This window comes from Harpia harpyja, chromosome 19 (genome assembly GCF_026419915.1).
Source record: "Harpia harpyja isolate bHarHar1 chromosome 19, bHarHar1 primary haplotype, whole genome shotgun sequence".
In the NCBI taxonomy this organism is placed as follows: domain Eukaryota; kingdom Metazoa; phylum Chordata; class Aves; order Accipitriformes; family Accipitridae; genus Harpia; species Harpia harpyja.
Window position 1 is genome coordinate 947,370 of NC_068958.1, and position 5,131 is coordinate 952,500.

The 5,131-nt window shown below is 51.3% G+C and overlaps 1 protein-coding gene across 1 annotated transcript in view; it reads right to left on the bottom strand.

The window, feature by feature from the left end:
- Nucleotides 1-1,296: 1,296 nt before the first annotated feature.
- Nucleotides 1,297-5,131, bottom strand: part of PBX3 (PBX homeobox 3) — a 119,384-nt gene continuing 115,549 nt past the window's right edge. The window contains exon 9 of the mRNA XM_052814251.1: nucleotides 1,297-5,131. This exon is cut by the window's right edge and continues 561 nt beyond it. The gene's annotated coding sequence lies outside the window, so the exon portion shown is untranslated.

A 5,131-nucleotide genomic window follows, 5' to 3' on the forward strand; every position in this document is an offset into this window, starting at 1 on the left:
AGAGGATGGCGGAGGGGAGAGCTGGCTCCCCGCGAGCCCCGGGGCGCGGGAGGGCCTGGGGCTGTGAGGCTGTGTCCAGCCAGAGCTGGCCGTCCCAGCCGCGCGTAGCCGGCGTTGCCATAATGTCCCTTCGCCGGCCGACACGGCGCGGTGTCCAGCGGGACGGCACAGGGCAGGGGCGACGGGTGAGTGCGGGAGGGACAGCCCCAGACCCGCAGCCCCCGGCCGAGCGGCTCCGCTCCCGGGGACCAGGACCATCCTGCAGCTGCCCACCTGACGCGGCGCAGCATGGAGCCGGCCCACGGCTTTTCCCCACTGACGCAGACGATGCTCCACCGTGCTCCGGAAGAGCGGCACGTATGTGTGGATGGGGGCAGCACCCTGGGGCTTTTGGGCTGTACTAAAGACGGCGTGGTCACAGGCATGGCCTTAGCGAGGGCAGCAGGAGCCTGTCAGCTGCCATTTCATGGCATCGGCAGCTACACCAAGACCTCCCCTGCTTATCCTACAGTCTCAGCCTGTGCCCATTTCCCTCGGCACAGGCTCCCCATTAGGCTGGCCTACGGACTTCGTTCCTCCCACCGTGCCGAGACGGGCTTCACCGGTGCTGCAGGACACTGCGGCAGGGCTGGTGCCTGCAGCAGATTTGCTCTGACATGTCACGGCTGATTCCCCAGGTACTGCTAGGACGCAGCCCAGCACCTACGGCTCAGTTGTCAGCCAGGATTTTAAACATCAGCACCATCCTTCCCACTGCCAGCCGTTGCAGGAAGGAACAAGTGGCTTTGTATTTCAGGGGCACGGGGAAAACAGATCCGGTGGCAGACGGGCTGCCCAGGGCGCCCAGCACGCCCGCGGGAGGCGAGCAGCACCCACATCCCGTCTGGAAAGCCCAGGAGACCAATTTAGAAGCCGTGCTGTCCCAGGCGTCCCCTCTCCACCGTGGGCATGATGGCCAGGGAGCTGCTGCGCACAAAACCTTCTCCTGCTCTCCACCACCAAGGGAAGGATAACTGGATGGGAATTCTAATCATATATTATATTACCGTGTCATATTAGACTAATAAAATCCTAATATGATACAGGAATGGGGAGCATATCATAACTCCTCTGTGGCTAATACAATGCATGCAATAAATCACTCCCAGAGCTTATCCTTAACAATTGTATCAGTGCTTTCTGTGTCATGCTGATAACTCAGTCCCTCTGATCTAATGGTTCACTTTTCTTCACAGTCCATATGGCAGTGACATTAAAGCTAATGAAATAAAATAAAATTTGCCAATCTTTGAAGAATTCCATTCTTTAAAAAGATGTATTTTATTAACACAAACTGGAAACATCTTCAGTTACTCGGAGTTATTTTTATCACATTGGAAATACATGGCACAGATACTGGCATCAGCATCTTACATCCGACTCACGTGTGGTCTTTGCAAAAGACGTCGCTACAGGATAACACCGCATCGTTCAGCCTAGCACGCTTAATGCCAAGTTCACGTCATCAGCAGAGCTGCCCTCATCGAACCAGTCCCGTGGGGCATGGATTTTGCCATGCTGGAAGGTCGCAGTCTCCCTGGCTCTTCCCTTCCTGGGCTGAGGATCCCTCATTGCATCCAAGGCCACATACAGAGGGAGCTGGGAGCTCGGTGTCTGAATGCCAGGGAGAGTAGGTCATCACCTGCTTCGCTTTTGGCACACGAAGGTTTGCTTTTCTTCATGGGGCTGTGAGAGGGCTGCAGGGCTGCTCCTGTAGCTCTGCAAGTCGCAAACCCGGGTGCATCTGCCAGGCGCCGTTTCTCCCTGGCTGCGGGGCTTCTCACGACCCCTCCTGCAGGGCAGCCTGGCCACCGGCAGCTCCTCGGTGCGGCGGCCGTGCTGCGGTCCCCCCCGGCCCAAGGTGCACAGCAGGTCGGACGGAGCTGGGGCTGGTCCCAAAAGCGGCTGGTCCAGCCGTGCACCGGGAAGCGCCGCGGGTCTTTCCTCCAGACACCCTCGTGCCTCCCACAGCCCCACGCTGCACAGCGTGGCGATGACGGTGGCGGGCGCGTTCGTCAGGCACAGGAGATGGCGATTCCTGGGACCCGCTGCAAATCCCCTGGCCATTCCCGCTGTGCTCTGCGCGGGGTCTCCAGGCTGGCACCTCGCGGGGCTGGCAGGAGCCACGGCCGCGGGGCACGGGGCTGGCAGGCTTTGCTCCTCTGCCACCACGGTGCGCTGGGGGCACGGGGCTGCGGCGGCTCCGGTCACGGTGACGCTCATGTGCGCCAACAGCTCAAACTTGGGCACGGGGAATCAGGATCGCGGCACTGAGTGGTCCCACGGGCGGGAGGGCTGAGGGTCTCCTCCCCACTCCAGGATGGGTGCGCAGTCCTGCAGCAGAGGTCCCACACGGCTGGGGGGGGCCGCAGCCCCCATCCGGGGTGCATGCGCGAAGGAGGGATCCTTGCACGAGTAACTGTTCCTGCGCGAGGCTCTGACGGCCCTTCGGGGCGTAGCTACTGGGTGAAACACAATACCATCAACAGCATGATCCTAATACTGGTGCTTGCAGTAAACCTTTCTGATGTGTGATCAAGCCTCAAGGATAAGATGTTTATTATTTGCCATGTAACCATGTGGCTGTTCTCCAATGTAAGGAAAGGCCAAATTGCACTTGTAATTCAAAGGGACCCAAAGCCTTAATGCTGTAAAGAAGCACGCTAATGATGCCCAGCGGGCGCGGGGCATGCAAGTGCGGCCCAAAGGTTGTTGATGGCCTTCCTATGAACCTCCTCAGTGTGTGACAGGTCCTTGCCTGTGGCCAGCAGAGATGTGATCAAGATGAGGGACGTCTGTGTGTTCATTACGCTGCCTACGCCTCCACTGACACACTTTACATTTAAAATACTGTTTCCTTGAGCTGGAGCATAAACACCGAGCGTGCGGACTTGGGGAGCTCCATTAGCAAATGCAAATCGTTCGGCGCTTTGTCCTCTGCACACAGAAGTCTTCGGAAGTTCACGGTCCCCATCTGCCCCAACTCTCGTTAACTGATAATGAAGGCTTTGCAATGCACGTCTAGTTATTTACTTATTTATTTAAATGCACCACCTGTAGTGAAAGAAGCAATGTTCAATTCTAAAACTGATCGAGAAGTTGTATCTGCTCCGTAAACAAAAGCAGAAGCAGTAACTGGTGCACAAGGGCACGCAGGATGCAGAGGGAGAAGAGCGTGGCCGCGGTCCTGGGGGTGAGAGCAGGTAAACAAAGGTATTTTACAAAATAACCTGATACAAGAATTGTTGATAAGAAAAGCTGACCCACAAGCTAATTGAATCATGCAAATAATCATTTAGCCACCAAAACAACACCTAAGGGCTTGAACAGCTGACTGGAAAGGAAACATGATGGGCAGGCGGCTCCTCTGAGCGCAGCCTAGCCTAGGCTCCAGCCTAGCACGGGCTGGTAGTAGTGAGCGCTAGCCCTCCTCCTGCCTAGCTACACTAACCCAAGTAGTAAGTAGTTATATTTATCAAAGACCATTTGCTGCAAGTGATTAACGTTAATTTGATTTCCTGTGAGTCAATTTCCTTGAGATATGGTAAATAGGCCATTACCTGTTATTGACCTTTACTTTATTAAAAAGATTTAAAATTAGCATTTATATATATACGTCCTTCCAAAAAAGTTTTTTTAATAAAGAAAAATATTTTTATAATCGCATTACACTTGCTAGCTGAGGCTGTCATTCCAAAGTTAATGTTAAATAAAGATGGTAATTAAGAATGAATATGATGATGATTTTTAAACTCATCTAAAGGACTGACCCCTTCCTTCGCCTCCACTTGAATTTTTGCTCCCGAGCAGAGCAGGGTGGAAGCGGAGGCAGGGGCTGGCGGGGGCAGCCGGCGGGTTGGGAAGCCTCTGCCCTGCAGGCACTGCTCCTGCTCCTGCTCCCTGCCAGGATGCACCTCTCCCAGGATTTCCAATATCTCCTCCAGGCAAGAGGGCACAACGACCTACTGGTATTTAAAGAAATGCTCAGCTCCTGCTTCATGACAGCTTGCACTTCTGGTAGCCTACATATCTCCTAGGTCTGGCTTAAACTGAGCAGGAAGAAATTACGTCAACGTTTGATCATGAAAGCAAAAAGTTTATTCATGTTTGAAACTACATATAACTACCACGAGGAAGACTTTTCAATCCAGGGTGTAATCCAGTTAGAAAGTAACACGAAACGGTTTAATACATTAGAATCACTGCCACAAATTATTTTCATGACTCAATCAGTTTCAGAATCGCATACAATACAAAAGAGAGAAAGAAAGGGCCCCCTGTTACACAGGGGGAAATATACAGTACTGAATACTGAAGTCTGTATGCATTACAATTAGTTGTTGGTTTTTGCGTGGATTAGTAACAAGATGAAGAACATTCAAAATGTTTCTCAGTATTTACAACAGTTTCACTGTTTTGTGTTAAACCTAAGACCCCATGTTTCCACTTCCGCTTCTTTAAAAGTTGCCAATGCAACCCTGATTCTTTTAAAAGATTACAATGTACATTACATTTCATGGGGAAACAAAGAGTTAATTACAAGATGCAAAAAGATAAGAAAGAGACAAACTACAGCGTGAGTATCGTTCAGAGGTAGTAAGTGAGCACTCTAAGCTACAGAACATGTTGAAAGTCTATTGGTTTGTATGAGTTCGCATGAGGTAATAAAGCTGTGTTTGATTGGTGAGATGTATAAATACTCTTTTGCTACACTATGTACAACACTCCATATGATGGTGCTTTTTTCCTTTGCTTTTTCCTTTGTTTGTTTGTTTGTGGTTTGCTGCCAAGAAGAGGTAACAAATCTTGGCAGGCGTGTGCAGCACCTAGCTCGTACTGTAAAACCCCGGGTCTTGGCTTTCACAGAGATCAGCAGCAAGTGTCTTCATCTCCTAAGAACAACCTATGGCCGGTGTCGAAATACAGAGAGGAGACTCGGGGTCCGGGTAGTTTTAGCAAGAAAAGATCCTCCTGGTTTCCAATCTAATTCGTAAGACAATAGATCACAACAAAAATGTGACGAATAAGGATTCTTAAACACAACCATTGTTAACCGAAATAACCGAACAGCTCTTTTTATTCCAACTCTATA